This window comes from Lontra canadensis, unplaced genomic scaffold (assembly GCF_010015895.1).
Source record: "Lontra canadensis isolate GAN:19392208 unplaced genomic scaffold, GSC_riverotter_1.0 scaffold209, whole genome shotgun sequence".
Lineage (NCBI taxonomy): Eukaryota > Metazoa > Chordata > Mammalia > Carnivora > Mustelidae > Lontra > Lontra canadensis.
This window is the reverse complement of record NW_022631203.1, coordinates 410,705-434,654: the sequence shown is the minus strand read 5'-3', so window position 1 is coordinate 434,654 and position 23,950 is coordinate 410,705. Positions and strand designations below refer to the sequence as shown.

The 23,950-nt window shown below is 36.2% G+C and overlaps 1 protein-coding gene across 1 annotated transcript in view; it reads left to right on the top strand.

The window, feature by feature from the left end:
- The window catches only part of LOC116861910 (MICOS complex subunit MIC27-like), a 552,532-nt gene that overhangs the window by 232,543 nt on the left and 296,039 nt on the right, over positions 1 to 23,950 (top strand). The gene's annotated exons all lie outside the window — the stretch shown is intronic.

Here is a 23,950-nt window from a genome sequence, read left to right as displayed (position 1 = left end):
CCCTTTCCCTGGTCTCAAACTTTTCGTTACATGTATGAAGAATTGGCCTCATATCTCTCTGTGCTCCTTGCAAAATTCTTATCTATCTCTCCCTCACTCACAATACTCACAGCCTCACAACTATTATCTGCTTTGAGATCGTTAGGTTCATATCATTATGCCTTTTATCTCTGTTTACTTTGGTCACACAAGTGTTTTAGAAATCCCAAATCCCTAGACTCTAATCTGTTTATAACTATGCACATTCTCCTTTTTACCCTTTCCCCCACCCCTCCTAACCTCCTGGATTTTTGTCTACAATGTTTAGTAGAACTTACAGTTCCCTACCAGAAAAACTCTACACCCTCAAATTCTTTCCTGAAAATTTCTCTTACCTTCTTGATCTAGGGACTCTAACTGCTTCACCTTAAGTCCTATCAAGTGGCAGCTGTTTTCTTTTCCATACTCCTCAAATCAGTGGTCCTGGTTTTGGATTAAATGTCTTACTTACACCTCATTGCCATTTCCAGACCATATACTCTCTCTTTCTTAAACACTCCCTAACTTTGAATTTCAAGTTATTTACACACTCATTCATATAAGAATCATTTATTGAGCACCCTACTATATGTCGGGTATTATTCTAAGAGCTGGGGATACAGTGAAAAATAAAACATGATAAAAATCTCTGCCCACATGAAGTTTATATTTTATTACTCATCCTTATTGAAATTATACCACTCATTCCTTGAAGAGCTTGGTTTCTGCCCACTAATTGTCATATAATTTTAATGATTACAATATTTATGTTAATGAATTTTCCAATTCCTTGGCCTTTCATTTTCTTGATCTCCTTTCTTCCAAGGATCTTGTCCCTCACTCCACTTCAACCACTTATTCCCCTAATCTTTCTCTAGCCCTAGTAATTACCTTCTCTATAATCTCAAATTTAAACTTTCCACTATTTGATCAACACCTCCTTTCTCTTCAGCACACTTCTTTTTAGCACTTTGCAACCTCTACAGAATATGCACTTCTTGACCCTATCAGATTTTCACTGTTCCTCATCATTCTCAAGCCCTAATTTCCTCCATTACCTAATTCAAATTTGATGCTTCATCTTTATAATCACTCTCTTGCATATATCCTTAATATTTTTGCTCTTTTATTGCTTGTGCTCATCTGCCAAAACCCAGTCCTGGTTAAACTCAGTTCTTCATCTAGTTTTACCTGCATCCATGCAGCCAAAGATTGCTTGGGAAAAAACTACACAAAACACACCTGCTCATATTACTTCAAATTCATGACCATGGAATTCACCTGTGCTCTTAATACTACCTGGCAATAATATTAAGTAAGTTTCCTAGGTCCATCATTTTCCCACTCTCTTGGATATCTATTTAATAACTTATCTTCCTCAAATCTCCAATATCTCCTGTCCCTCTGCACTCTAGCTGATGACTTTCCTTCTTATTTCACTGAGAAAATTGAAGCAATCAAAATAAAACTTCCAACTGTACATGAGTGTAACCTTATCAGAAATGAAGAGAAGTTTCTGATTTTAGAAATATTCCAGCTAATTCTAGAAGCCCTTAAGAAATTAATTGATCTAAACAAAAACCATCATGTTGCTAACATCTTAACAAGAAAGACGACTGGACATTATGTGCCTCCTAATAGAAGGACACAATACCATCTATGAAGTATTCTTGTAAAAATTTGAACACAAATCTCATTAAGCATGTAAAAGAGAAATTACGGAGAAAAGAAGAATATGTGAAAAGTCACCATGAGGATAGAAGCAAAACATCTAGACTGTAGGGGATTCTATCAGACAAATAATTCAGTTTTTTCAACAAATAAAGTGGAGAAAATAGATGGAAAAAGAATCTATGAATTAAAAATGACCTAAGATCATGATCTTAGGGTCCTGGGATCGAGTCCCGCATCGGGATCTCTGCTCAGCAGGGAGCCTGCCTCCTCCTGTCTCTCTCTGCCTGCCTCTCTGCCTACTTGTGATCTGTCTGTCAAATAAATAAAAAAAAATCTTTAAAAAAAATGACCTAAGATACATATTGACCAATTGCAATGCATGGACCTTATTTGGATATCTTATTTAAAAAAAATGCTAAAAGGCAATTGAAGAATTGTGAATTAAGGATAAGGAATGATATTAAGATGATACTAAGGAATTATTAATTCTTAATCTCTCAAGTGTGATAATGTGGTTATACTTTTTAAAGAGCCATCTTTTAAAGACATAAAATGAAGTATTTATAGTTGAAATAATATGACATATGGGATTCCCTCAGAATAATCTGGAGAAAGGAGAAAGTGTAGGTGGGGTTATAAGAAAGACGTTAGGTCATTAAGATAATTGTTAAAGATAATTGTTAAAGATGGCAACTTGGAGGTTCATTATCTTGTTCTCTTTATTTTTCATATGTTTGAACTTTTCCATAACAAAGCACATCTTAAAAGAGATTCTCCACAAGCAATCAGATGAGAGTTTCCTACTGACCCACCTGCAACAGTGCACACATATTCTGTTTCCCAAGTGCCAATCCATGCTCCATGGTAAGGGAGACACTTTGTGCATAAGGACCTATCCCCCTCTCACTTATTCAAAGATATCATTCCAAAAATTCTCCTTTTTCTCACCTGAATTATTAATTATCCCCTTTCTACTGGATCAACCCTAATCACCATATTAACATTGCTATCATTTCTAACATTTAAGAAAAAAATCCTCTTTAGACACCTTGTATCCACCTCCAACCATTGCCCCATTTTCCTAATCCTTTTAGAGTAAAACTCAAAAGAATTTTCTACATTCATAGTTTCCAATTTCTCCCATCCCATTCTCTCTAGAATCCATTCCAACCAAGCTTTTACTTGTTCCACTACACTGACCTCGATGTTGGTAAATCCACTGATCAATTCTCAGTCCCCATGTTACCTGAACTATCATTAGCACTTGATGTGGTTGATTGCTCCCTTCTCAAAAATATTTCTTCACTTGGCTTCCAAAATAACATACTCTGTTGATTTTCCTCCTTTCTTACCGTTCTCTCCTTTTCAGTTCCCTTTGCTAGCTTATTCTCACTTTTCTGGTATCTAAACCATTCACCTCCCTAGAGTTTGGTCCTTCTCTTTTGTATCTACACTCTTTCTTGATCATCTCTACATTTTATGTTTCTATCTGAACTTTTCCCCTAAAATCCATACTCTACTTGAATATTTAATAGGCACCATGAACTTGACAGGTATACAACTGAACTCACTAAAAACATGCTTCCTTTCTATAGATTTCCCCATTTCAGTTGATAGAAACTCCATCCTTCCAGTTGTTTTGGCTGAAAAATCTAGGGTCATCCTTTTTTCCCCTTCATTCTTGACTTCTCTCTTTGTCTCTGCTCCACATCCAATTTATCAGTGAAATATATTAGGTCTACCTAAAAAATATATCTAGAATTTGACCATTTCTCACCACCCATTGTTCCCATAATGGTCAAAGCCATATTTCTCATCTGAATTATTGTCATTAATTCCTAAATGGTTTCCTTACTTCATGCTTTACACTGCTATAGTTTACTCCAACACAGCAGACAGGATCATCCTTTAAAAAAATATATGTCAAATCATGTCACTTGCATAGTTAAAACCCTCCATTAGGTTTCCATTTCCTTCAGACAAAGTATAATACAAAGTTATGATGATAAAAAGCCAGTGATGTGAAAAAACTTCATCTCTCTAATTCCAACCACACTGGCTTCCTTGCTATTCAGAGGTACACTAGATGAATTCCTGTCTCAGGACCTTTATATTTCCCTTGCCTTACTTGAAGTGTTTTCCTCCCAGTATCCACCTAGCTTACTCATTTATCTCTTTCAGGTGTTTGCTTAAATAATATATGTTCAGTAATGTTTTCTCTGAACACCAGATTTCAAATTGCAAGCCATCCCACAAATGCTCATTATTCTTCCCTACTTCCTCACTGTCTATCATACTACTCATTTTACTTATTCATTTGCTCAATTTTGTCCCCCTCCCTCCTCAATGAAGGTAATATAAAGTCATGTTTTCTTTTTTGTACATTGATGTGCTCTCAGTTCCTAGAACAGTATCTGGCATATAAAAGGTACTCAATAGACATTTTAAAATTAATCAGTGAATGAATCTAGTGAGTTAAGCTTGAGTTAAATCACACTAGCAAGTTTGACTATTCATTAAGTATAATAGTCACCATGCTTAGAACCCGACGATACTTTTAAAGATCATGAAAATGTTTTAACTTTATTCTAAAATCAAAAGAAAAAAGGAATATAATAATAATGGGGACACATGTGTGGCTCAGTTGGTTAAGTGTACAACTCTTGATCTGATCTCAGGTCATGACCTCAGGGCTGTGGAATCAAGCCCCACATCTGGCTCCATGCTCAGCATGGAATTGGCTTAAGATTCTCTCTCTCCCTCTGTCTTTCCTCTTGCTCACACTCTCTCTAAACATACATAAATAGATTTTTTAAAATTAATAATGAATATATAATATTAGGCTGTATACTAAGGCAGTCACAAAATGTAATTTTTTACATATTCTTATGTAAGAATGCTAAGATGTCAGGGCCCATGAAAGTCATGATGTGCTCTTACATACTAGGTTTGATAAGCCTAGTTGAGGAATTGAACTTTATCTTATAGAATAAAGAGGAACTAGCAAAGTATGTAAGTGAATAGATTTTCATTTTTAAAAGATCTCTTTGTGGACATGAAAAGGCTAGCCTGAAGGAAGGTGCAGAGTCAGTTAAAAGACCTTCCAGGAAAATTTTATCAGTGATCCAAGTAAGAAATGATAACAGACTGAAATACAGTATAGGCCCTAGGGATGAAGAATACAAAATATATTTAGAAGGTAGGATCAATAGGATTTTTCAAGGACTTCTTATTGTGAATAAAATAAAATCCAAACTCATTACAAGACCCTGAATGAAGTGGGTGACCCTGTTCTATTCACCAGTCTAATATCTATATCTAGATATATAGATATACATATATATTCTTTTTTACATCTTTTTTTAAAATTTTTTTTCTGAACTTCTTTTTTCCCCCTTTCTTCCCCCCACAATTTGGGGTCTCTTCTGATTTGGTGAAAGCACACTTTCCTGAGGTCTTTGCCACCCTTTTAGTATTTTTATTTGCTTCTTCATATATTCTTATCTGCATAAAATGACAAGGCAGAAAAATTCTCCACAAAAAAAAAAAAAAGAACAAGAGACGGTACTAAAGGCTAGGGACTTAATCAATACAGACATTGGTAATATGTCAGATCTAGAGTTCAGAATGATGATTCTCAAGGTGCTGGCCAGGCTTGAAAAAGGCATGGAAGATATTAGAGAAACCCTGTCTGGAGAAATAAAAGCCCTTTCTGGAGAAATAAAAGAACTAAAATCTAACCAAGTTGAAAAAAAAAAAGCTATTAATGTGGTACAATAAAAAATGAGGCAGAAGAGAGAATTAGTGATATAGAAGACCAAATGACAGAGAATAAAGAAGCTGAGCAAAAGAGAGACAAAAAACTATTGGACCATGAGGGGAGAATTCAAGAGATAAGTGATACAATAAGACAAAACAACATAAGAATAATTGGGATTCCAGAAGAAGAAGAAAGAGAGAGGGGAGCAGAAGGTATACTGGAGAGAATTATTGTAGAGAATTTCCCTAACATGGCAAAGGGAACAAGCATCAAAATCCAGGAGGTGCAGAGAACCCCCCTGAAAATCAATAAGAATAGGTCCACACCCCATCATCTAGTAGTAAAATTTACAAGTTTTAGCAACAAAGATAAAATCCTGAAAGCAGCCCAGGACAAGAAGTCTGTAACATACAATGGTAAAAATATTAGATTGGCAGCAGACTTATCCACAGAGCCCTGGCAGGCAAGAAAGAGCTGGCATGATATATTCAGAGCACTAAATGAGAAAGCATGGAGCCAAGAATACTATATCCAGCTAGGCTATCACTGAAAATAGAAGAGAGATAAAAAGCTTCCAGGACAAACAAAAACTAAAAGAATTTGTAAACACCAAACCAGCTCTACAGGAAATATTGAAAGGGGTCCTCTAAGCAAAGAGAGAGCCTAAAAGTAGTAGATCTGAAAAGAACAGAGACAATATACAGTAATAGTAACCTTACAGGTAATACAATGAAACTAAATTAATATCTCTCAATAGTTACCCTGAATGTAAATGGGCTAAATGCCCAAATCAAAAGACACAGGGTGTCAGAATGGATAAAACAAACAAACAAAAAAATCAATATGCTGTCTATAAGAAACTCATTTTAGACCCAAAGACACCTCCAGATTTAAAGTGAGGGGGTGGAAAACAATTTACCATGCTAATGGACTTTAAAAGAAACCTGGAGTGGCAATCCTTATATCAGATCAGTTACATCTTAAGCCAAAGACTATAATAAGAGATGAGGAAGGACACTATATCATACTCAAAAGGTCTGTCCAACAAGAAGACCTAACAATTTCAAATATCTGTGCCCCTAACATGGGAGTAGCCAACTCTATAAACCAATTAATAACAAAATCAAAGAAACTAATCAATAATAATACAATAATAGTAGGGGACTTTAACACTCCCCTCAATAAAATGGACAGATCATCCAAGCAAAAGATCAACAAGGAAATAAAGGCCTTAAATGACACACTGAACCAGATGGACATCACAGATATATTCAGAACATTCCATCCCAAAGCAACAGAATACACATTCTTCTCTAGTGCACGTGGAACATTCTCCAGAATAGACCACATCCTGGGTCATAAATCAGGTCTCAACTGGTATCAAAAGTTTGGGATCATTCCCTGCATATTTTCAGACCACAATGCTCTGAAGCTAGAACTCAGTCCTAAGAAGAAATTTGGAAGGAACCCAAATACATGGAGACTAAAGAGCATCCTTCTAAAGAATGAACAGGTCAACTAGGAAATTAAAGAAGAATTTAAAAAAAATCATGGAAACAAATGATAATGAAAACACAATGGTTCAAAATCTGTGGGACACAGCAAAGGCAGTAGTGAGAGGAAAATATATAGCAAAACCAGCCTTTCTCAAGAAACAAGAAAGGTCTCAAATACACAACCTAACCCTACACTTAAAGGAGCTGGAGAAAGAACAACAAAGAAAGCCTAAACCCAGGAGGAGAAGAGAAATAATAAAGATCAGAGCAGAAATCAATGAAATAGAGACCAAAGAAAACAATAGAACAAGTCAACAAAACTAGGAGTTTGTTCTTTGAAAGAATTAATAAGATTGATAAACCCCTGGCCAGACTTAGCAAAAAGAAAAGAGAAAGGGCCCAAATAAATAAAATCATGAATGAAAGAGGAGAGATCACAACCAGCACCAAAGAAATACAATTATAATAACATATCATGAGCAGCTATACTTCAGCAAATTTGACAATCTGGAAGAAATGGATGCATTCCTGGAGACATAAACTACCACAACTGACCCTGGAAGAAATAGAAAACCAGGACAGACCCATAACCAGTAAGGAGATTGAAGCAGTCATCAAAAATCTCCAAACAAACAAGAGGGCCGGACGGCTTCCCAAGGGAATTCTACCAAACATTTAAAGAAGAATTAATTCCTATACTCCTGAAACTATTCCAAAAAATAGAAATGGGAGGAAAACTTCCAAACTCTATTATGAGGCCAGCATTACCTTGATCCCAAAACCAGACAAGGATCCCATCAAAAAAGAGAATTACAGACCAATATCCTTGATGAACACAGACGTGAAAATTCTCACCAAAATACTAGCCAATGGGATCCAACAGTACATTAAAAGGATTATTCACCATGACCAAGTGGGATTTATTCCAGGGCTGCAAGGTTGGTTTAACGTCCACAAATCAATCAATGTGATGCAATACATTAATAAAACAAAGAACAAGAAGCATATGATACTCTCAATAGATGCTGAGAAAGCATTTGACAAAGTACAGCATCCTTTTCTGATCAAAACAGGGCACATACCTCAATATCATCAAAGCCATCTATGAAAAACCCACCGCAAATATCATTCTCAATGGAGAAAAACTGAGAGCTTTTCTGCTAAGTTCAGGAGCACAGCAGGGATGTCCATTATCACCACTGTTATTCAACATAGTACTAGAAGTCCTAGCCTCAGCAATCAGACAACAAAAAGAAGTTAAAGGCATCCGAATTGGCAAAGAAGAAGTCAAACTATCATTCTTTGCAGATGATATGATACTATATGTGGAAAACCCAAAAGACTCCACTCCAAAACTGCTAGAACTTGTACAGAAATTCAGTAAAGTGTCAGGGTATAAAATCAATGTACAGAAATCAGTTGCATTTCTTTACACCAACAACAAGACAGAAGGAAGAGAAATTAAGGAGTCAATCCCACTTACAATTGCCCCCAAAACCATAAGATAACTAGGAATAAACCTAGCCAAAGAGGCAAAGAATCTGTACTCAGAAAACTCTAAAGTACTCATGAAAGAAATTTAGGAAGACACAAAGAAATGGAAAAATGTTTCACGCTCATGGATTGGAAGAACAAATATTGTGAAAATGTCTGTGCTACCTAAAATAATCTACACATTTAATGCAATCCCTTCAAAATATCATCCATATTTTTTCAAATAAAGGGAACAAATAATCATAAAATTTATATGGAATCAGAAAAGACCTTGAATAGCGAGAAGAATATCAAAAAAGAAAGCCAAAGTTGGTGGCATCACAATTCTAGACTTTAAGCTCTGTTAAAAAGCTGTCATCATCAAGACAGCATGGTACTGGTACAAAAACAGACACATAGATCCATGGAACAGAATAGAGAGCCCAGAAATAGACCCTCAACTCTATGGTCAATTAATCTTCGACAAAGCAGGAAAGAATGTCCAATGGAAAAAAGACAGTCTCTTCAACAAATGGTGTTGGGAAAATTGGAAAGCCACATGCTGAAAAGTGAAACTGGTCCATTTCCTTACACCACACATGAAAATAGACTCAAAATGGATGAAGGACCTCAATGTGAGAAAGGAATTCATCAAAATCCTTGAGGAGAACATAGGCAGCAACCTCTTCGACCTCAGCTGCAGCAACTTCTTTCTAGGAACATCGCCAAGGGCAAGGGAAGCAAGGGCAAAAATGAACTATTGGGACTTCATCAAGATCAAAACCTTTGGCACAGCAAAGGAAACAGTTAACAAAACCAAGACTGACAGAATGGGAGAAGATATTTGCAAGCGACATATCAGATAAAGGGCTAGTATCCAAAATCTATAAAGAGCTTATCAAACTCAACACCCAAAGAACAAATAATCCAATGAAGAAATGGGCAGAGGACATGAACAGACATTTCTCCAAAGAAGACATCCAGATGGCCAACAAACACATGAAAAAGCGCTCCACATCACTCAGCATCAGGGAAATACAAATCAAAACCACAGTGAGATACCACCTCACACCAGTCAGAATGGTTAAAATTAATAAGTCAGGAAATGACAGATGCTGGCAAGGATGTGGAGAAAGGGGAACCCTCCTACACTGTTGGTGGGAATGCAAACTGGTGCAACCACTCTGAAAAACAGAAGGGAGGTTCCTCAAAAAATTGAAAATAGAGCTACCCTATGACCCAGCAATTGCACCACTGGGTATTTACTCTAAAGATACAAATGTAGTGATCCAAAGGGGCACGTGCACCCAAATGTTTATAGCAGCAATGTCTACAATAGCGAAACTATGGAAAGAACCTAGATGTCCACCAACAGATGAATGGATAATGAAGATGTGGTATATATATACAATGGAATACTATGCAGCTATCAAAAGAAATGAAATCTTGCCATTTGCGATGATGTGGATGGAACTAGAGGGTATTATGCTTAGCAAAATAAGTCAATCGGAGAAAGACAACTATCATATGATCTCCCTGATATGAGGAAGGGAAGATGCAACGTGGGGGGTGGGGGTAGGAAAAGAATAAATGAAACAAGATGGGATTGGGAGGGAGACAAACCATAAGAGACTCTTAATCTCACAAAACAAACAGAAGATTGCCAGGTGTAGGGGGTAGGGAGAGGGTGGTGGGGTTATGGACATTGGGGAGGGTATGTGCTATGCTGAATGCTGTGAAGTGTGTAAATCTGGCAATTCACAGACCTGTACCCCTGGGGCTAATAATACATTATATGTTAATAAAAACATTTAAAAATTAATTAAAAAGACCCTGAATGATCTGGGTTTTGCATGCCTTCAACTTCATCTTGTCCTACTCTCTACTTTACCTACTATGGTCCTGCCACATTTAATTTCTTAAGTGCATGAGTATTTTTCTGGCTTCAGGACCTTTGCTTATGCTTGTTCTCTGTGTACTTCTCTTTCCTTAATTCTTCTTCTGACTGAAATTTTCTCAAAAATTAGGTCTCAGTTTATCATGTCCCCAGAGAAGCTTTATGTAAGCACTCACCTTTTCTTTCACATCACTTCCTAAAATTTGCTAGTTTGTTTTGTTTATTATCTCTATACCTTAACTAGAATGTAAACTCCAAGAAACAGAGACACACTAGACGAATGTCTGGCACATGGTAGGCACTCAAAGAATTTGAATGAATGAATGACTTGATGATATTTTGTCTCCAGTTTTTGACTATTTCAAATAATGGCTATTTGAGTGCAAAAAAGAGACCAAGAGGAACAAAGAGAAAAAGGAACACAGAAAATCTTCAGAAACAATGATAAAACAAGTAATAAAATGGCATTAGATGCATATCTATCAAAAATTACTCTGAATACAAATGGACTATGCGCCAATCAAAAGACATAAGGTGTCAGAATGGTTAAAAACAAACAAACAACAGTAACAAAAAAACACAAGACCCATCTATATGCTACCTATCAGAGACTCATTTTAGATCTAAAGGCACCTGCAGATTGAAAGTGAGGAGATGGGGTGCCTGGGTGGCTCAGCCATTAATTGTCTGCCTTCAGCTCAGTTCATGATCCCAGTGTCCTGGGATCGAGCCCTGCATTGGGATCCTTGCTCAGCGAAGAGCCTGCATCACCCTCACACTCCACCTGCTGTGTTCACTCCCTCACTGTCTCCCTCTCTGTCAAATAAATAAATAAAGTCTTAAAAAAAGAAAGTGAGAAGATGGAGAAACATTTCTCATGCAAATGAATGTCAAAAGAATGACAGACTAGCAATACTTATATCAGACCATAGCTTTTATTTTATTTTTTTAAAGATTTTATTTATTCATTTGACAGACAGAGATCACAAGTAAGCAGAGAGGCAGGCAGAAAGAGAGAGGAGAAAGCAGGCTCCCTGCTGAGCAGAGTGCCTGATGCGGGGCTCCATCCCAAGACCCTGAGATCATGACCTAGGCTGAAGGCAGAGACTTAACCCACTGAGCCACCCAGGTGCCCCAGATAATAGATTTTAAAACAATGACTGTGACAAAAGAGATGAAGAAGGACACTATATCATAAAAAAGGGGGGTACAACCCAACAAGAAGATCCAACAACCGTAAATATTTATGCCCTCAACTTAGGAGCACTCAAATTTATAAAACAATTAATAGCAAACATAAAGGAACTTATTGATAATAATATAATAATAGTAGAACACTTTAACAGCCCATTCACATCAATAGATCATTAAAACAGAAAATCAACAAGGAAACAATGAATAATTTCGAATGACACTCTGGACCAGATGGATTTAACAGATACATTCACAACATTCCATCCGAATACAGCAGAATACACATTCTTTTCAAGTGCACATGAGACATTCTCCAGAAAAGATGATGTACAAGGTCACAAATCAGCTTTCAACAACTGCAAAAAGTTTGAGATCACACCATGCGTATTTTCTGACTACACCACTATGAAATCTGAAATCAACCACAAGAAAGAATTTGGAAAGACCACAAATACATGGAGGTTAAACAACATACAATGGATGGATTAATCAGGAAATTAAAGAAGAAATTAAAAAAATACAAGGAAACAAATGAAAATGAAAGCATGACTGTCAAAAATCTTTGCAATACAGCAAAGGTGGTCTTATTAAGGAAGTATGTAGCAGTATGGGCCTACCTCAAGAAGCAAAAAAAATGTTAAACAAACCTCCTAATCTTATACCTAATGAAGCTTATAGCCAGCAGAAGGAGGGAAATAATAAAGATTAGAGTAGAAATAAATGATACAGAAACAACTATAACAATTAAAAAAAAAGTATAGAACAGATCAATGAAACCAGGAGCTGGTTCTTTGGAAAAATTATAAAATTGATAAAGTGATGGCCAGATTTATTAAGAATAAATGAGGAAGAACCCAAATAAATAAAATCACAAACAAGAGGAGTGTGTGGGTAGCTCAGTTGGTTGGGAATCCTACTCTTGATTTTGGCTCAGGTCGTAATCTCAGGTTCAGGATGAGATGGAACCCTGCATCAGACTCCATGCTCAGAGGGGAGTCTTCTTGAGATTCTCTCCCCCCTGCCCCTCCTCCCCACTTATGCATGTTCTCTCTCTCTAAAATAGATGAATAAATCTTTTTTAAGAGAAGTCACAAACAAGAGAGGAGAAATAAGCAACACCACAGAAATATGAATAATTATAAGAGAATATTATGAAAAACTATATGCCAAAAAATTGGACAATCTGGAAGAATTGATAAATTCCTAGAAACAAATAATGCTGCTACTAATCTTCTTGTATATGTTTGCTGTTGTTGTTTTCGTATTTATGTATGTATTTCTGATGGGGATATATCTAGGAGAGGAACCTCTAGGTATAAGGTATGCATATGCTCAGCTTTAGTAGATGATGTGAAAGTATTTTCCAAGATGGTTGTAACATTACAGAAAATAGTATTTTGATGCCACAAGTTGCCTAAATTTTACTTGGTTTGAAGTGACATTGGTTCCTACCATAGGAATTCAGGAAATAACAAGGGTTTTTCAATGGTGTGTTAGAGCCATACATATACGGTTGACCCTTGAACAACATGGGGTTTAGAAGCACCAATGCCCATGCAGTCAAAAATCCACATATAACTTTTAACTCCCCCAAAACTTTATACCCTTCTGTTGACCAGAAGCCTTACCAAAAACCAATTGATAAAATAATTTTTTGTAAGTTATATGTTTTATACTGTATTCTTAGTATGATAGAAGCTGAAGAAAAGAAAATATTATTAAGAAAATCATAAGGAAGGGTTAATACATTTACATTACTGTACTGTAAAAAATCTGCGTATAAGTGGACCTGAGAAGTTCAAACCTGTGTTGTTCAAGGGTCAAATGTACATACTCACTAAAGCTTGTTGTATTGATTTCATTTCAAATCTGCATTCAGTGATGTCACATTGGTAGTTTAATTTGCCCCTTGTGGGAATAATTACCCCATGGATATCAGGAAACAAAATAAATAGAAGTTCACATCTTCCTCTACATTACTTTCCAGCCTACCACTGGACTATCATAAACCACAAAAACAAAGTTTAAGCAATCAAATAGCCACTCACAGATAATTAGTCTTGAGTAAATTATTTCTGATTCCTAGCATAGAATTTAGGGAAAGGATATAATTAAATTGTTCTGTTAGTAAAGGTGATAATAGTTTAATAAAATAATGAGGGCACCTGGATGGCTCAGTTGGTTGTGTCTGACTCTTGATTGTGGCTCAGATCACAATCTCAGGGTTATGAGATCAAGGCCCATGTCAGGATCTGCACTGCCTATGGAACCTGATTAGGATTCTCTCTCCCTCTAGTGTGGAAAACAATTTATTATGTTAATGGACATGAAAAGAAAGCTGGGGTGGCAATTCTTATATAAGATAAATTAGATTCCAGTATGTTTATGGTTTGGAAAGAAATTTTCCTCTAACCTTAACTGAAGTATTCAAATCTATTTTGCAAATTAAGATAGTATCAGACCCAGATACTGAGTGTTGGGAAGATTTTTACTATCATAAATTCTCCACCCTGGAAGTCAAAATATTGAAACAATAAACTATTGTGTAAGAATGAATATTCTAATATTCAAAGTGAAATTGATTAGCTTCTAATATTGCTGTATATGGTGAGAAAATTTGAAAAGTTTGTCTATAACATTAAGAGAATGCATGTCAGTATGTTTACACATTTCTGTATAAACACATGTCTGTCAATATGTTTACACATTTCTTTAAATCAGTAAAATTTCCTTTTGCTAAAAAAAAAGACAAATTAGATTTCAAATCAAAGACTATAATAAGAGATGAAGAAAGACACTATATCATAATTGAAGGGTTTAGCCAAAACCAAGAACAATTGTAAATATTTATACCCCTAACATGGGAGCAGCCAATTATATAAACCAATTAATAACAAAATTAAGGATACACATTGATAATAATACAATACAATAATTCATATACAATATACAATATTATATAATAATACAAAACAATAATAAGAGGGGACACCCCACTCACTGCAATGGACATATATCTAAGCAGAAGATCAACAAGGAAACAAGGACATTGAATGACACAACTGAACAGATGGTCTTCTCAGATATATTCAGAAAATTTTATCCTAAAGCAACAGAATACACATTCTTCTTCAGTGCACATGGAACAGTCTCCAGAATAGTTCACATACTGGTCACAAATCAGTTCTCAACTGGTACCAAAAGACCGAGATAATTTCCTGCATATTTTCATACCACAATGCTTTGAAACTAGAACTCAATCACAAGAGGAAAGTTGGAAAGAACTCAAATACATGGAGGCTAAAGAGCATTCTACTAAAAAATGAAAAGGTCAACCAGGAAATGAAGAAGATTTAAAAAAAAATTCATGGAAACAAATGAAAATAAAAACACAACTCTTCAAAACCTTTGGGATGCATCAAAGGAGGTCTTAAGAGGAGACTACATAGCAATACAAGCCTTTCTCAAGAAACAAAAAAGGTCTCAAATACACAAGTTGACCCTACACCTAAAGGAGCTGGAGAAAGAACAGCAAATAAAGCCTAAACCCAGCAGGAGAAGAGAAATTTAAAGATCAGAAAAGAAGGGGTGGGGGGTGGGAGGTTGGGGGAACCAGGTGGTGGGTATTGGAGATGGCACGGATTGCATGGAGCATTGGGTGTGGTGCAAAAACAATGAATACTGCTACACTGAAAAAAAAAAGAAATCAATGGAATAGAAACCTAAAGAACAGTAGAACAGATCAGTGAAACTAGGAAATGGTTCTTTGAAAGAATTAATAAGACTGATAAACACCTGGCCAGACTTAGCAAAAAGAAAGAGAAAGGAAAAAATAAATTAAATCATGAATGAAAGAGATCATGAAGAACACCAAAGAAATACAAACCAGTATAAAAACATATTACGACAAACTATATGTCAACAAATTAGGCAATCTGGAAGAAATGGATGTATTCCTACAGACATAAACTACTGAAACAGAAACAAATAGAAAACCTGAACAGACCCATAACCAGTAAGAAAACTGAAGCAGTAATCAAAAATCTCCCAACAAACCATAGTCCTGACCTGGATGGCTTCCCAGGGGAATTCTACCAAACATTGAAAGAAGAGCTAATACTTATTCTTCTGAAGCTGTTTCAAAAAATAGAAATGAAAGGAAAAATTCCAAACTCTTTCTATGAGGCCATGATTACCTTGATCCCAAAACCAGACAAAGAAGCTTCCAAAAAGGGGAATTACAGACCAGTATCCCTTATGAACACATATACCAAAATTCTCACCAAAATACTAGCCATTAGACTCCAACAGTACATTAAAAGGATTATTCCCCATGATCAAGTAGGATTTATTCCTGGGATGCAAGGGTGGTTCAACATCCACAAATCAATCATCATGATATACCACATTAATAAAAGAAAGAACAAGAACCATATGATCTTCTCAAAAGATGCAGAAAAATCATTTGACAAAGTACAGCATCCTTTCTTGATTAAAACTCTTCACAGTGTAGAGATAGAGGGTACATATCTCAATATCATAAAAGCCATCTATGAAAAGCGCAGAGCAAATATTATTGTCAATAGGGAAAAATTGAGAGTGTTTCCCTTAGGGTCAGGAACATGGCAGGGATGTCCACTCTCACAATGTTGCTCAACATAATACTAGAAGTTCTAGAATAGCAATCAGAAAACAGAAAGAAATAAAAGAGATCCAAATAGGCAAAGAAGAATTCAAACTCTCACTCTTTGCAGATGACATGATACTCTACATGGAAAAACCAAAAGACACCACCCCCAATTTGCTAGGACTCATACAGGAATTCCGCAATATGGCAGGATAAAAAGTCAATGGGCAGAATTCAGTTGCATTTCTATACACTAACAATGTGACAGAAGAAAGAGAAATTAAGGAGTTGATCCCATTTACAACTGTGCCCCAAACCATAAGACAAATGAGAATAAACTTAACTGAAGAGGCAAAGGATCTGCATTCAGAAAACTACAGAACACTCATGAAAGAAATTGTGGAAGAAAAAAAATCTGGAAAAAAGTTTGATGCTCATGGATCAGAAGAACAAATATGGTTAAAATGTCTATGCTACCTAGAGCAATCTACACATTCCATGCGATATCTGTGAAAATATCACCAATCTTTTTCACAGGGCTGGAACAAATAATCCTAAAATTTGTATAGAACAAGGAAAGACCCTGAATACCCGAAGGAATGTTGAAAGAGAAAACCGAAGCTGGGGGCATCACAATGCCTGACTTCAAGCTCTATTACAAAGCTGTAATCATCAAGACAGTATGATACTGGCACAAAAACAGACACACAAGTCTATGGTCAATTAATCTCCAACAAAGGAGGACAAAATATTTAGTGGAAAAAAGATAGTCTTTTCCACAAATGGTGTTGGGAAAATTGGTCAGCCACATGCAGAAGAATAAACCTGGACCATTTTTTTTTACACCATACACAAAAATAGACTCAAAATGGATGAAAGACCTAAATGTGAGCCAGGTAGCCATCAAAATCCTAGAGAAGAACACAGCCAGAAATCTCTGTGCCCTCAGCCACAGGAACATCTTGCTACGTACATCTCCAAAGGCAAGGTAAACAAATGCAAAAATGAGCTTTTAGGACTTCATCAAGATAAAAAACTTTCTTTTTAAAGATTTTATTTATGTATTTGACAGACAGAGATCACAAGTAGGTAGAGAGGCAGGCATAGAGAGAGAGAGGGAAGCAGGCTACCTGCTAAGCAGAGAGCCCAATGTGGGGCTCGATCTCTGGACCCTGAGATCATGACCTGAGTCAAAGGCAGAGGCTTAACCCACTGAGCCACCCAGGTGCCCCCAAGATAAAAAAAAACCTTTGCACAGGAAACAGTTGATAAAACCAAAAGACAATTGACAGAATGGGAAAAGATATTTGCAAATGCCATATCAGAAAAAAGGCTAGTATCCAAAATCTATAAAGAACTTATCAAACTCAAACCCAAAGAACCAATAATCCAATCAAGAAATGGACAGAAGATATGGACAGACATTTCTACAAAGAAGACATCCAGATGACCAAAAGACACATGAAAAATGCTCAACATCCCGTGGCATCAGGGAAATACAAATCAAATCTGCAGTGAGACACCACCTCACACTGGTCAGAATGGCTAAAATTAACAAGTTAGGAAATGACAGATGTCAGAGAGGATGTGGAGAAAAGGAAACCCTCTTACATTGTTGGTGGGAATGCAAGCTGGTGTAACCACTCTGGAAAGCAGTATAGAGGTTCCTCAAAAAGTTGAAAATAGAGCTACTCTATGACCCAGCAATTGCACTACTGGTTATTTATCCCAAAGATACAATTGTAGTGATCCAAAGGGGCACCTGCACACCAGTGTTATAGCAGTAATGTCCAAAGTAGCCAAACCATGGAAAGAACCCAAATGTCCATCGACAGGTAAATGGATAAAGAAGATATGGTGTGTGCACACATACACACACACACACACACACACACACACACACACTGGTATACTACTAAGTCATCAACAAATATGGAAATCTTGTCATTGCAATGACATGGATGGAACTGGAGGGTATTATACTAAGCGACATAAGTTATTCAGAGAGAGACAATTATCATATGCCCTCCCTTATATGTGGAATTTAAGAAACAGAATAGAGGATGTTAGGGTCAGAGAGGAAAAAACAAATCAAGACAAAATTAGAAAGAGAGATAACCATAAAGACTCTTAATCATAGAAAACAAACAGGGTTGCTGGAGGGAAGGGAGGATAGGACAACTGGGGGACAGACATTAAGGAAGGCATGTGATGTAATGAGCACTGGTGACTTTACATAAGACTGATGATTCACTTTCATCCTTAGAAAGAAATAATAAATTATATAATTGAATGTAAATTATTTATTAATTAATTGAATGTAAATTAAAAAAAGAAAAAAAGATTCTCCCTCTCCTTCTGTCCCTCTCCAACTCCCTCTCTAAAAAAAGAAGATAGAAAAAATAACTAATATTTATTGAATTTTTACTATGTGCCAAGTATTCACCTTTGTTTATAAGGAATCCTCTTCTAATTTTTACATCAACTCTCACAATCTTATGAGGTAAAATTCCCTTTAAATCTTCATTTTACAAATGAGGAAACTGATGCACAGATTTTCAAAATTTTTCCTATAGTCCCTACAGTGGCAAGTGGTCCATGTGAGTTCCCTCCTTCTTTGGCTTAAATATTAGATCTTTATAAGCATGTAAGCTCCTTGAGGATAGGAACTGTTTTGTTCACATCTCTAATGCCAGTGTCTAGAAGTGCCTGGTACTAAATCTTTATTGAATAAATAGGTGAAAAAAAGAGTGAATGACTGCTTGACTGAATAAATGACTAATACTAGACCTCTGTGCCTCAGGTCCCTAAAGCCTTAATTTATTAATTCAAGAGTTGTCTCTAGTCATTATATTTATTTTTTATCATCCAATTCTATCTTAAACTCATCCTAACTAAGCTTTTGTCCCCACCACTTTCCAAAGAAATGTTTGGTCAAGAACAAAATTAATTTTCATATTACCAAATCCAATAATCAATTATTAGCTGTTATTATACTCGAACTGTCAAGAGCTTTTGATACTGTTGAGCATTCCTTGCATATTTGGTTAAATGTTTTTAGAAAAATGATTTTTTTTAAAGATTTTATTTATTTATTTGACAGATCACAAGTAGGCAGAGAGGCAGGCAGAGAGAGAGAGGAGGAAGCAGGCTCCCTGCCGAGCAGAGAGCCCGATGCGGGGCTCGATCCCAAGTCCCTGGGATCATGACCTGAGCCGAAGGCAGAGGCTTTAACCCACTGAGCCACCCAGGCGTCCCCTAGAAAAATGATTTTTGAATAAATTTAAAACAGTTGAAAATGTTTACTTTGAAACTTCTTCTAGGTAAGATGTAGTAAATACATGTTTCCTTCTATCTCCTACCAAACTCAAGTATAAAACATGGATAGACTTCATGGAAAGCTGAGAACTGTGAAAAGTAAATGTCAGCAGGAAGGTCAAGGAAGAAAACCAAAATTCAATGTACCAGTACACCAGGGGCTAATTTATCCCCCTTTCCCACTCCATTATTCCCTGGCCTTAACTGGATATAACTTGAAACCCAAAAGTGAGTACTGGGGTTCCAGGGATAGAGAGACATGATGAATCCACTAGTTCTGTCTGGGAGAGAGGAAAAAAGAGATTTTCTAAAGCTCAAGAGGGTAAGGGAAAACACCATTTGTTTGTTCTTTTCTCTCACTCTTCTCCATTCAGCTGACCCAACCAAGCCAAGTGTATATTCATACAAAATATCTACATACTCCATAGGATATAAACAAGATCTATAGTATCAATGTATTACTCAAAATGTACAGGACACAAACCAAAGTATTCAACACATGAAAATCCATGGAAAATCTCAATTTACATGGGAAAAAACAATCAACAGATGCTAATGATGAGATGATAAAGATGTTGGAAATATCTAACAAGAATTTAAAGTAACTATGACAAAAAAGATGCTCAAATAAATGATTGTGCTCATTTGAAACTGATTAGAGGTTTCAGATGATGACAGCTCAAACTCCTTTACAATTTTTCTATCAGTCTTTCATTTTATGTTTCACCTACCTGTGATCATTATCTGAACCTATTACTTCAACAGGTTACTACAACCTATAAGGTTGTAAAATGGTGATTTTCTACATTTATTCTACAGTTATTAGTTTTATTTCTTTTAAAGAACTTCCTTTCTTCAAGTCAGGGCTCTTCAATTGTTCTGAAATAGTTTGTAGAAGAAAAGTAGAATTAAAATACTGAGTTCTTTTTCCTTTAATTGTTCATTGTTGAGTAAGAAGTTGATATCTTATTTACTTCAAATGGTATCCAATGAGGTTTTTCTTTGGAAGTGAGGGGGATCTCTATCTCTCTTTCTGTATTCCTAATAATCTCATGATTTTTATATATTCCATGTGTTTCAATTACTTCTAATTAATATTATTTGTTTGATGCTTTTGTGTACTTTTAACATGCTTCCATTAGTCTTTTCTGTTTTGCTCACTGACACAATTTATCTTATTTATTTCCTGTCTCAAATCTGGAATTAGCTCTTCTCCCCTCTCCCCCAAGAAGTCCTGATACTTTTTATGTAGAATAGTATTTAAAGACCATTTGTGCATCATTTTGTATTTTTTTTACAGAAGAAAATTTGTATTCTCAATGTTGATTTAAATTAGGTTTATTATACTGTTACTTAAACAACAGTGGAACTATGTATAAATAAATGCCTTGGGCTTATGGTGTTTATATAATTATAAAGCCAAAACAATAAACAATAAAACTAATATATTAACAGCATTAAAGTTAGGCATTATATTATTTTGCTGAAACTAAATTGCAGTTCACAACATATGACTCCACAATGGCATATTGAGTGCAGCTTGTCTTGTGTGCTTTGGTTTGGCTCATTTCTTACCACTTTTTCCTAACTACCAAGAAACTGTATAATGTACAGCACACCTGGTATAGGACCATATAATTTACAAAATCTGACTCCATTTCAAATCAACCTCAACAAGGTGGTACTATCTGGTGACAATGCACTTGCAAATACAAACACAAATATGAGTGTTGATAATGCATGATAGGGTTCAGTTATAAGGTGACCTTCTAGATGACCCAGAATATGCTCATGTTAATTTATTTTAGAGTATTTCCTTAAGAGATGGTCAAGTTACAGTTAAAGAAAGAAGGCTGAGTTTTTATGGAAGAGGTTGAGATTAAAGGAAATATAGCTTGACAACAAACTGTGATCCCAGAGGCATATGAGGAAGAAGAGACAGCAATATGTGACGTCTAAATATACCAAAGCAAGACACTATTAGTTGGCTAAGATTAGTGGGTGAAGTAGAAGTAGTAAAGTGAGCAAACTACAAAACAAAGAAAGCTACAAATCAAGAAGAGTTTATAGCACCTAATTAATATTATCGGTCTTGGTGCTACTATGAAACTGCAAAAATGCTGAAGTCTAGATATGAAAAGATAGATATGAAAACACTATTCAAAATAATAGTGTTATTAATAATAAATATCCTTAAGATAGCATTCAACTTACTCCTCTAAATAAATACTGACCAAATATTTAAAAGACATATGCTGGATGGTCTTTCACATTGTTGCCCAGCTGGGATTCCCACAAGTCTCTTTCTGTCCTTGTGTGGGTGTCATCCTTGACTGCCAATGGGAGTTGACAGCATTGTTTAAGCAGGAGAGTGAGATAATCAATTTTCTTTGTTTTATTAAGCAAGTGACTCTGTGGTGGTGTAGGCTATACTGTAAAAGTTATAAAGGGGAGTAAAGAGATACTTGTCTCAGAGAAATGAGTCAGGAAGCTGTTCTGCAGTCTCATTTGTTAAGAACCTCAACTAAAATGAAAATGGAGTGGGGAAGCTCGGTTTGAGATATTTTTCACATTTGGTGATTTCTGATTTCATGATTTGATAAGCAAATGAATACAGAATAACTAGTTAGGAAAGTATTGCAGTAATCCAGGTAAGAAGGGATGTAAACCTGAACAAGGTAACGATATTAGGAATGGAAAAAAAAAAAAGAAAAAAGAAAAAAGGATGAGGACCCTGGGTGGCTCAGTCAGTTGATCATCTGCCTTTGGGATCCAGTTCTGCATAGGGCTCTCTGCTCAGCGGGGAGCCTGCTTCTCCCTCTCCATCTATCTGCCTGTTGCTCTCCCTGCTTGTACTCTCTCTCTCTCTCCCAAATAAAGAAATAAAATATTTTTTTAAAGGATAAATTGCATAGATATTAAGGAAGTAGAATTCTCAGGACATTTTGATGGCTCCAATGATTCAAGAAAGAGAAAAGAGCAAGGATGATCTTCAGGTTTTAAAAATTATCTACCACAATTTTTCACAAAGGTGATTGACATTAAAAACCCCACATCTTTCTTAGCTTTCTTTCATCAGAGTCCCATTGGAATGGTCCCTGGGAGAAGACATTTCCAGTAGTATTTGATAGAGTAGCCAATGTAGAAGCACGTCACATATGGAGATACACTCATAAAAATGCCTTCTTCATTTAGGAGGGAAAACAAAAATGTAGCACCTACAGGGGTTGGCAAACTATGGCCCACAGGCCAAATCTGGAGCACTGCCTATATTTTTAATGGCCTGTGACTAAAAATAGTTTTGACATTTTTAATAGTGGAAAATAATTGAAAGAAAAATAATTTTTCATGACACATTAAAATGATATAAAGTTCAAATGTCAGTGTCCACAAATAAAAGTTCTACTGGAACACACCCATGCTCATTTGTGTACATACTATGTGTACAAGCAGTCTTTGGCTGTTTGGGGCTACAACTACAGACTTGAATATTTGTTTCAGAGACCCTAGAGCCCTCAAAGCCTGAAATATTTACCACCTGGTCCTGTACAGATAAAGTCGCTCACTCCTGGTCCACTATGAGCCAGGGACTGTGCCTAGGGCTTTCACATCATGTCCCCTCTAATTTTGTCGAATCCTTTAGTGGTCTATTAGGCCATAGGGAACTGGAGAAATTAGCTAATTAAGAACAGTGATAGGTTTTATTTGTAAAATATTCCAATTATTTAGGCAAAGGTAATGAGTCACCTTTCATTTATTTTTCAGGATCGTATTTTTTCCCTGCTTTAACACTGCTCTTCAGTCCAAATGCTTACAGTACTTAAAGCTAAATTTTCAGATTATAAAGCCTTTTGCAAATACAGCCTTTTAGTCACATCTCATCTCTCTCTTCCTACCTATCACCACTGAATTTCTCACTGTTCTCCCATTTTGTGCAGACCCAAGCTGAAAGTGACACATGGAAGAGATATCTCTTGTTCGTTTCCTTTAGGTCCGTTGCCCACCTTTCCCTTCCATGTCTTTTTTCATTCTTCTTTACTTTCTTCATCGAATTGTCTACCTTTATGAAATATAAAGGGAATTTCAAGCAGGGAGGGAAGGAAACTGCAAAACACACACAGGGTTTTTGGTAGGGAGACATACCTCTTACCACTCTGGACGGCCTAATTGGTCAAATCCTCGAGAGTAGGGCCGGCTTTTTTGTTTATTTTGTTTTGCTTTGTTTTTGTTTTGTTTTTGCTTTTTTAAATGTCTTCCAACATGTATTAAAGGTTCAGTGAATTGCCATTCAGTCATTGATTTTTTCCTCTCCCCCTCCCCCTCTCCCTTGGGAAACCTGGAAAACAGAAAATCTTCCCACGGAAACTCCTCAGGGGCGCCCCAAGATCCAAAGCTTCTTTACTTGGACTCGCGCGCGCTGCACCCTCCCCCGCCATCCACTACCCACCACCCACCACCCACTGCAAGTCCCCGGCATCTCCCAGCACAAACCC